We start from the raw sequence: 10,939 nt of genomic DNA, 5'->3' as shown, positions 1-10,939 counted from the left end.
TCAGGAGTTCAAGACCAGCCTGAGCAAGTGCAAGACCCCGTCTCTACTAAAAATAGAAAAATTAGCCAGGCATCATGGTGCACACTTGTAGTCCCAGCCACTAAGGAGGCTGAAGCAGGAGGATCTCTTGAGCCCAGGAGTTTGAGGTTGCTGTGAGCTACGATGACGCCACTGCACTCTAGCGGGGATCACAGAGTGAGACTCTGTATCAAAAAAAAAAAAAATCATGTGCCTTATCTAATCTGATAATAATTATTAAGAGAAAAGCCTGCACAGCAGGTATTTTTTAAATCCCTATTTCATGGATGAAGAAACTGATTCTATGAGGTTCAATTACTTGCTCAGAGTTACAAAACCAGTTACGCGCTATGGGTTTAATCGTATCCCCCAAAAAAATATGTTGAAGTTTTAACTCCCAGTACTGCAGAAAGTGACCTTCTTTGGAGATGGGTCTTTACAGAAGTAATCAAGTTAAAATGAGGTCATCAGGGTGGGCCCTCATCCACTCTGACTGGTGTCCTTGTCAAAAGTGGAAATTTGGACACAGACACGCACACGGGGAGAATGCCATGTAATGATGAAGGAAGAAATCAGGCTGATGCTCCACAAGCCAAGGGACACCGAGGATTGCCAGCAAGCCACCAGAAGCCAAGAGAGGGGCATGGAACAAAGTCTCCCTCACAGCCCTCAGAAGGAGCCAACTCTGCCAACACCTTGATCTTACACTTCTGACCTCCAGAACTGCGAGACCATAAGTTCCTGTAGTTAAAGCCATGCAGTCTATGATCTTTTGTTATGGCATCTCTAGCAGACTCATACACAGGCTAGACTGAGAGTCAAACCCAGATCTGTCCACATCTGAGTTCAGTGCACATTCCACAGCACCCCAACCATCTCAGGGAGCCCTGACTGTAGTGGGTGACGGATGTGTGAGTCAGTGACCACCTGACAGTTCCATGACAGGTCTGTGCAGAGCAGGCACAGTAGGGAGGGTGATGGGGCCAGAGGGTTTCAGAGATGGCCTCGAGCAGACAGTGTCTCGATGTGCCCTTGTCCTCGAGTCGGTTCCAGGGTTATGGTCTGGGATGCAGTACACCAAGCACAAAGGAGGAATCACAGATCTGGCCATACCCATGGCATGGCAGTCCCACGGACAGTGGAAAGAGCAGGCAGGCCCTGGCGGGCAAGTGCACAGAGTCCTGGCTGCATTCATCCCTTGGACATGTCATATGGTCTTCCATGGCTTGATTATTTCAGCTCTGAAACCAGGATAATAATGCCTCCCTACCTTAATGCAGAGTAATGTGCCAGATGCCTACTTAAGGTGCATTTATTAGGTTTATGTCTGGGAGAGGGTGGCTTGCTGTTCAGGCAGAGGTTTCCAGACTAGGTTCAGCCTGGAGAGCTTTAGAAATATGCAGATTTCAGAGTCCCTCTCTCGCAGACTTGGATTCAGTAAGTCTGAGGTGCTACCCCAGAAAATACATTGGAAAATGTATTTTCCAATGGGCTGCCAGATTTGGGAGCCACCAGGCTAATGCACAGTGCAAAACAGGGCTGGCTGAGGGCTTGAGTTCAAATACAAGCAACAAGGCACTTTGGAGATGCTGTCACTGAACTCATATGGCACTGTGCTAACAGCAATGTCGGAATGCAGACGTCAGGTGTGTGGTGATGTACAAGGCTAGTTCCTCGTAATGAAATAAACACTCTCGACATGAGAGAAATGATCCTTGTGTACATGCACATATGTTCATACGCATATGCACATACACACACACGGTGTCCAGTTAAAGGGCTGTGCTACCAAGGCGTCTGAGAATTAGCATGAGTGTGTCCAGGAACATCACAAGAGATGATGAAAGCGGTGGCTGCAATTCTGTCTGGGGCAGGGGTTGTAACTGAGGTGGCACAGTCAGAGCATGAGTCAAAATAAACATTGCTGAGCAGGAACCTGGAAAAACTCAGGCCATGGGCAAGGGGATGCTGCCATGGGAGGGGTATGAAAGCGGAACCCAGCGACAGAGATGTTTAGGAAGACTTGTCACCATGAAATGGCATGCCAGGCCTGGTGGCTACATGGGAGGAGTCGTGGGGTCAGAGAAGAGGGTCTGTTAAAGAGCCGTGAGCAGGCCCACTCGAGCTGGGGGGGTGGGATGGAGAGGTGGGTGACGTTTGGGACGGTCTGATGGAGGGAGGTGACTGGGAGCCTGAGGCTCGGCTGCTTGTGCGGAGATGCATGACGGACGCCTGGGAGAATCACTGTGATGTTTGAACTGGGGAGGGGGTGGTTTAATATTGTCATCTTTAACAGACCTGCTTCATTTCAGTATACTTATTTTTGCATCAGTTTATACACTGACTCAACAAACGAGCAATCTATCACATTTCCCAGGTAACGTGTAGGAGTTATAGGGAAGCAGATGTTTGGCTCAATAGACAGAACTTTTCACAAAAGTCCAAAATAACTCTCTATAAATAGAATCAGCTGACTCGTCTCCTAGGGCTGAGGCCTGTCTCGGTTAGGAGTCTGGAGATCAGAGCTGAGCTGGGCAGTGAATGTGTCCTAAGTGGCGTCAAGTGGGAAAAACCAAGACTAGAGCCTGCAACCGCTGGGGCATCTGACCTGCAAGGGTGAAACTAGGGAAGCCAGGCTCAGACTTCCAGTCTCAAGGGTCAAGGTAGGTTAAGTCCAAGAGGCTGGAATCAGGTGTGAAAGAACAGGTTGAAAGTCAGCTCCCAGAGCAGAGCAGGCGGCAAGAGCGTAGATGACAGCCGCACATTTGTTCATCCGTGCTGCATGTGAGGGGAAGGTGAGGGTAGCTTAAACATGCCAGCGAGACCGGCTACGTAATTTGTGGAGCAGTGAACTAAAATAAAATCTTAAGGCTCACCCCCCACCGATTGACTGAATGGACTCCCTCGTGGCCAGGGGAATATCCTAAAACTAAACTGCCTGCCAGGAGGAGGGAGGTCAGATGTGCCTCATCATGCTCCCCTCCCTTCTTGGAGACATCCTTTGTAACCCATTAACTGGCCTAAGCATATTCAAGACAAACCTTCAGGTCCTCAATTTACACAACAAACACACGTCAGGGTGATTTGTCTCTGATTAACAGCTCTTTATCTTAAAACATTCCAAGCCTCTAGACAAAGCTTCATGTCTTTAACCAATTACAAGTCAAAGAATCTTTAAACCCACCTATCACCTGTAAGCCCCCCCACCACTTCTAGACGGCCCACCTTTTCAGGCCAAACCAATGTATGCCTCCCACATATTGATTTACGACTTTACTCCTGTAACCCCTGTCTCCCTGAAATGTTTAAAACCAAACTGTAACCCAGCCACACCCAGTCCACTTGCTCAAGGTTTCTTGGGCGTGGCTTCAAGTCATGGTCCTTAAATTTGGCTCAGAATAAATCTCTTTAAAATTATTTTACAGAGTTTGGTTTTTTTTCCGTTGACAGAGCCCAGTGCAAAATGAAAATGCAGGGCCCCCTTGCTCAAGAATTATTGAGAATTTCAAGACAGTAGCAGCAGAACAGTAAACCAAGACCCTTCTGAGTGCGAGTCCTGTGCAACTGTACAGGTTGCTTGCCCGGGAGGCTGGCCTTGGTTTGGATACTGGGGAAGAAAGGCAGGGAGCTCCCGGCTGTACATGTTGGAGCAGAAGCTGCTGGCCGCTGGGCTAAACAGCCCAGTGAATGCCCACTAAAGCCATTCCAGCGCTAAGACTCTTTCATTTTACCAGCTAAAAACCCCCGGAGATTTTGTAGCTGGTGTAACATGGTCAGACCAAGCTGGCCAAAAAGATAGAGCAAAGGTCCCTCAAGGTTCATGTCTAACAACCCAATTACAGAGACTCCTCCTCCTGACCTCGGGATCAAATTCTACAGCCCGCCCCAGTCAAAGACTATTGTTCTGCTGTAATTTAAACAGGGAAGCAAACACAGCAGCAACAAGTAGCACAAACAGTCCAGGGCAGGCGGGGCGCGGGGGTGCATTCATTACTTTTCTAAGGTTTCCAATACACTCTTGGTGCCAGAGATCACAGGCCCTGTCTTTCTTGAAGGGTCTATTTCCTTCTGTCACATACAGCCATGTGGACAAATGAGGACAAGAAGAATGGCAACTTGGGAATTGAATTCACTGCCTGATGTTGTAACACTTCTGCCTGGAAACAGATGGCCGGGCGGGGTGGGGGGTGGGGGTGGCAGTGGGATACATTATTCAATTACACTCCAGAATCTAAGTAGTTTGCTATTCTTTTTCCTTCTGGAGAAAAAAAAGGTGATCTGAAATGATGCACTTAGCAGCCCACAGGTATAGCTTAGGGGTCACACATCAGCCTTTTTGTTACTTGTATACACACATACACACACACACATAAGTACACGTATGCATGCATATGTATATATCAATATATACATATGGACACGTGTATGTATATGTATATAAAATACTAACAAGAGTTTCCATGGCTGTGAAGAAAACTTCAGTAAGTATTTCCTTCAAGGAAAAATAATGCATAAAATGCATGCTATAAACCCGGTTCTAAGACTACAACTTATACGGGGGAAAAGGATCCCCACGTGGCAGCCGCTGTGACCAAGGGTCTAAATCACCGAAGTCAGCTCACTCCTCTCCCCTAGACTTGCCAATCACAAGATCCATAAAGCACATTTCTCCCTCATGCAAGTAAGCAGAGGAACTGGGAGGTCAGCTAGAAGACCATCAAGCAGGCATGTTAGGAGCATGATCTTCTAGCACATTCTCCCTGATGAGTTTAAATTGGCAGTTGAAAGCCTCTACTGATGAAAAACCATCCGAAAGGATTTTTGACACCAGGCTGTCTTGAAGCCCTGCACTGAAAGAGCTACAGCCCCAAATTATACAGACAAGCCAGTGGATTTTGACTTCAAAGGAAGGATCAGGGCATCTTTAAAGTCTATTTTCTGCATGAGTCTGACAATGCCGGGTTAGACGTATTGTCTCACGTATTGAGACAAACGGCTGAAGAGAGTGAGAGGGATCTGCTAGGTCTTTTCCTTACATTAAATAGAGGGTTCCTTTACATATAGCAATAGTAATGATTTTTAGCGATACAGCATCAGTAATACTTTGAATAAATATTATTTATTATTTTAACAAAATATCAAAGATATGTATGTGTATAGAAAAAGAATGAGAAAACTATACGCACATTTACTTCTTCATGCAAACTGGACATCTTTTGGTTTGCTTCCTGTCAGTCACAGTCTAGAGGTGCCAACTTCACCAAGAAAGAGGAACTGAAGTGATAGCTATTTTAGAAGGAAGTTAATTCACTTTTTGGAATAATCTTGAAAAACAAAACGTATAAAGTCATGATATGTATAACTGCATGTTTAAAATGTTAATAAAAGAAAAATCAACACAGAAAACATTAAGATAAATTAAACATAATTATTTGTTGCTTTTTCCCTAAAAACCAGTCTAGCTGTTTTAATTTCTCCATTTAACTCTGAACTCCATGAAGGAAGGGTCGTTTCAATGTTTATGAAGTGTTGACTGTTGCTTGCAAGCTGGGGTCCTATCCTCTAAGAGCCTGCATTGTAACATGGTAACCTCCAAAGAAATGGGAAAATAAATGAACTTTGGGTGATGAAAAGTGCTGGAACTAGATAGTCCCGACGGTAGTACAACACTGTGGATGTACTTAATGCCACTCAATGTATACTTCAAAATGGTTACAATGGTTAATTTTATTTTATGTGTATTTTACCACAATAAAAGATACGTTAATGAATGTCCACCAGACATTGATTTAGAAATGGAAATAAAAAGAGAATAAAAAGATAAAAGTTGCCAAAGTCCATTATGACATGAGTCAATACCATAGCTCATAGACATGCAAATGTCATGGTTAAAATTATATCTACTCAAGGAGAAGAAGTCATTGGAAATAGAATATGGTTAGCCTGTAAGGTTAGTGTTAAGTCCAATAACAAATGAGAATAAAACATAAATAACAATGACTAGACATTTTTTTTCTTTTCCTTTTTTTTTTTTTTCTAGAGACAGGATCTTGCTGTTACCCAGGCTGGAGTGCAGTGGCATGATCTTTGCTCACTTGCATGCAGCCTTGAACTCCTGAGCTCGAATAATCCTCCTGCGTCAGCATCCTGACTAGCTACAGGTGTGCACCACTGCACCCCACTAAACGATCAGACATTTCCAAAAGGAAATCCTCTAGACTGGAAGAGGGGTCTGCAGAAGTTGGCAAAGTATGGCCCTCGGGACAAATCCAGCCCCAGGCCTGTTTTCGTGTGGCCCCTGAGCTAAGAATAGTTTTCACATGTTCAATTGGCTGAAAAAAAAATCAAGGGAATACTATTTCATTTTTTTTTGTCCCCCCACCCCCACCACACACACCTTTTTGAGAATACTATTTCATGACACATAAAAAGAAACGAAATTGAAACTTCAGTGCCCTTACGTAACTTTCACTGGCACATAGCCACTCCCATTCATTTAGGGACCGTCCAGGGCTGCTTTTGAGCTAGAACGACAGAGTTGAGTAACAGCAACCCAGACGTGGCCTGCAAAGCCATAAATATTTACTCTGTGGCCCTTTGAGAACAAGTTTGCTGCTCTCTGCTCTGGAGACTGGACAGCACTTCCAGATAAGAGTGGGCCACGCTGGAGCCTTAGGGGTCAAGCTAGGGGTCAGCTTCTTGACAAAGCCCCCCTACAGAGAGAGGTTCCTCAGAGAGAGAATGCAGTCCCGCACTCCACCGAACTGCAAGGCCAGGAGGTGACTGCCAGCGGAAGCCAGAGAGGACAAGGGATCCAGAGTCCCCGGGACCAGGGCTGCTGTGGGTGACACCTTTCATGTGCCCTAAACTCCACCCACATTATCTGCCTCCTGCTTTGTCCCCTTTCTAAGCGTCTGTGGGTGCAACCAAAAACTAGAAAACACCTGACTGAGTTTCAAAGGATGCCAGCGACCAAAGGGCGCCGGCCACTTCTGCCTCCGGGTGTCCCCACCTCGCCTCCCCAGCAATGCCCAGCCCCCACCAAACCCGAGGGGCGGGCTGGTGAGAAGAGGGGGAGCCGCAGGCTGGTGCAGGACGGGCTGGGACCTTCGTTGCTCGTTGCTCGGGGTGTGAAGTGTAACAGAGGGGAGGGGGCAGCAGTGGGGCCTGTGAGGCCCATGAGGCGCCCGTGCCCCCCACTCGCCCTGCAGCAGGCTCCGCTGTGGTCCGCTGTGCTCGCCCGGTGCGGATTCGGGTTCCAGACTCAACTCTGCGCGTTCTTGGCCGCTTGTTGTGGCCCTGCCAGGCCTGGGCTGTGGCTGTGACAGCCAGAGCAGCCTTGTCGCTATGGAAGGGTCCAGGGCTGCTGCCCCTCAGCTGTTCTTGGCGCTGGTCCTGGAAGAGCGACTCAGGGTTGTGGCAGCAATGCCAGAAGATAGGAAACCAGGTCCTAATCCTTATGGTTTTCCATGGGAATTGGTGGGATGTGCAGCTATTGGATTTTTTTTGCTGTTCTTTTTTGTATGTGGAGAAGTTTTCGACAGGTTAGAAGCTGGCTTTCTGTGCAAAGAAAGACTAAGCTTGCTATGATGCTTTGTGAACTAATTGAAGAAAAAGGTAAACTACTTGAAAAATTTAGCCTCATTCAAAGAGTATGAAGACTTAGAGTCATCTTTCCAGGATGCCAGCTTTGGGAAGGAGTGGACAGAAGCACAAAGTTTGGAGGCAACTTACGAAAAGCTGAACAGGTCCAAATCTGAACTCAAGGATGAAATTCGCCATCTAGCAAAAGAGATCGAAGAAGAGAAATCGAAACATGCTGAACAAGATGACTTGCTGGCAGATATTTCGAAAAGAATGCAGTCCCTCGAAGATGTATCGAAATCTCTCAAGTCAGAAGTAGCTGGAGCCAAAACAACTGTCCAGATATTTCAACTGAATGCAGAACTGCTTAAGACAGCCATAAAAGTTGCTTTGGATGAAAATTCCCATCTACAAGAAAACCAGAAACAGCTTTTACAAGAAGCTGAAGCATGGAAAGAACAGGTGAATGCACTTAACATACAGAAAGTAACATTGGAGGACTCTGAAGTTTGTGCACACCAAGTTCTAAATGATAAAGAAAATCACATCAAGTCTCGGCATGATCGCTTGCTAAAGATGAAAGACTGGGCTGCTGTGCTTGGCAAAGACACAGTGGATCCTGAGAACTTGGAGTTAGAAAGGAACAGTGAATCGGAAAATGATGCCCATTTCCATCATCAGCCAAGAGGAGCTTTGAAGAAACTGATTCGTGCTGCTGAGTTCAATGCTTCCTTCAGAACCCTAGAAAGAGAAAGAAACCAAATTTACACTCAGTTATCTGAAGTAGATAAAACAAAGGAAGGACTTGCAGAGCCTATTAAAAATCTTCAGACAGAACAAGCATCTCTGGAGTCAGAAAATACACAGTTGGAAAGTGAGAATCAAAAACTTCAACAGAAACTTGAAGTAATGACTGAACTGTATCAAGAAAATAAAAGGAAACTCCACGGGAAATTAGCAGCAGAGGAAAATGGCTGGTTAGAGAAATGAGAGAAACTGTCCAACGTAGGTGGAGAGATCAGCCGTGCAGCTGAAGAGCTGGAGACCTACAGACAGCAAGTTGCAGATTCTGAAGAACACTCGGAGAGAATCGTTCATTTTTATCAGGGGAAGACTCTCTCCTGTGAGAAAAAAAGCACGTGATAATTGGCTGGCAGCTTGGGCGGCTGAAAGAAAACTCAATGATTTAAGGAAAGAAAACTCTCACCACAGACAAAAATTAACTGCAACAGAGTTTAAATTTGAACTTGTATGAAAAGATCCTCATGCACTTGATGTTCCAAATACAGCATTTGGCAGAGAATGTTCCCCCTATGGTCCCTCACCATGGGGCTGGCCTTCCTCTGCAAGGAGAGCTTTTCTCTCTCCTCCAACTTTGTTGCAGGGCCCACACAGACTCTCACCTTTGCTTCAAGGGGGAGGAGGAAGAGGCCCAAGAGGCCCAGGGAATCCTCTGGACCATCAGATTACCAAGGAGAGATGAGAATCCAACTGTGAGAGATTAACTGATGCTCCCAGGGCACCTTCTGCCACTGGGCGCCTCCTGTCACCTCCATGGGAACAGGCCGGTAGGATGGGGATTCCTCCATCAGACTAAACGTATCTGCATCCAGCTCTTTTTCCCCAAAGGCAAGACAGACTTTATTCTAATTCTGGTAGACAATCTGCACCAGCAGAACTCCAAAGCTTTTACATGCCTTCTTTGGATAAACTGGATGGGCCAGTGTCTTTAGAGATGGAATCCAGTAGAAGTGATACCAAAGATGATCTTGGTCATTTAAATGTGCCCAATAAACCTCTCCCTGCCAAAAGTGAAGCAACCGGCCCTGGCTTTGCTCCTGCGTCTCTCCCTGCAAAGACAGGACCTTTGTTTCCAGTGGATGCCAGGGGCCCATTCATGAGAAGACAGCCTCCATTTCCTCCCCCTCCTCCAGGAAACACGTACGGAGCTCCTTGAGATTATTTTCCACCAAGCACTTTCCCGATCCACCACGTCTTCCATTTGCAACGAGAAATGTCTATTCACAGAGGCGGTTTCCTCCTTATCTTCCCCTAGGAGCTGGGTTTTTCTCCCCACCCCTACATTCTGAAAGTAGAACTGAGTTCTCTTTAGGGTTGATGCCACCTTCAAATGAGCCTGTTACTGAACATCCAGAACTACAACAAGAAGCCTGACAGTATTTTTGCTCTCTTCACAAGTAATTTTGACTTATCTCTCATTTCAGTTTAAGTAACTGCCGTTACTTACGTGATTATACTGTTGCTTGAATTAAAGCTTAATGGAATTATAACTTTCAGGGTACTATTTTGTAAGTAAAGGTGATTTAAATATGAAAAAAAGGTGTGTTTCCCAGTGTCCAGAGCCCTTCGGAAAAAAAAAAGAATGCTGGAGATGGGAACTCAGCAACCACCTAGAATAAGATCACATACACACACACATGCACATACAATTGCACATACACACACATGCACATACAATCGCACCCACGCGCACACGAGAGTGCACACACCCTCTTTCTGGTATTTTGACTCAATCACTTGTGTGATTCCATGTCAAACTTCTAGAAAAAGGAAGCTGTCTTGAACACAGTACATTAAAAAATAAATGCAAGCAGTTCAATAGCTCCCCAGAGAAGAGATCAACAGGGCAGTGTTGGGTTTCCTCTTGTTCTTGCACAGGAACATGCCCAGGTGAGGTTGGTACTAGAACCTCCTCCAGGCCCGGACCCTGGGAACTGACCATGAAGGGTCAGTGAAGGGTCAGGTTTGCTGTGTTTAAAGTGAAAGCCCCAGGTGTCATTGAGCAGAGGCTGCCAGTAGTCTGCCTGTAGTTTACTCAGCCACGTTCTGAACATGCAGAATGATGTTCTGGGACTAGGTTAGTTTGACAACTGTTTTAAGGGAGCAAAAGAGAGGAACGCTAATGACTGAGAATTTCCAAGAACACACCGTGGTCCCAGCCCCGAGATGAGGGCTTCCCATGCACTGGCTCACAGAATCCTCACAACCACCCTGTGAAATGGTTACTGTTCTCATTCCTACTTCCCAGATGGGGAAACTGAGCTTTAGAGAGAGAAAGCAACCTGCCCAAAGGTCACATATGTAGGAGGTAATGGAGCTGGAATGTGGACCAGAGCTGTGTGGTCAAGTGAGGGGGGCTGCCTATCTCGTGCCTGCCCACCCCCTCTTGCCACCATGATCACCCCTGCTGCTCCCTGGCAGTGGCACGGCTGAAGCAGACCCGTCCTGAGAGTGAGGAAGGGTGGAGGGTGGGCGGGACATGGGACTGAGGGTGGGGCCAGCCCACCTCCAGGTGCACAGTGGGGCTCCTGTGCCA

At 46.4% G+C, this 10,939-nt stretch overlaps 1 pseudogene; it reads left to right on the top strand.

The window, feature by feature from the left end:
• Nucleotides 1–7,592: 7,592 nt before the first annotated feature.
• LOC105823075 lies at nucleotides 7,593–9,777 on the top strand (annotated as a pseudogene).
• The last annotated feature ends 1,162 nt before the right edge of the window (nucleotides 9,778–10,939 follow it).

Source organism: Propithecus coquereli, unplaced genomic scaffold (genome assembly GCF_000956105.1).
Source record: "Propithecus coquereli isolate 6110/MARCELLA unplaced genomic scaffold, Pcoq_1.0 Scaffold66, whole genome shotgun sequence".
Classification (NCBI taxonomy): domain Eukaryota; kingdom Metazoa; phylum Chordata; class Mammalia; order Primates; family Indriidae; genus Propithecus; species Propithecus coquereli.
Note: the sequence above shows the minus strand (reverse complement) of the source record. Positions and strands in the feature narration are given on the sequence as shown.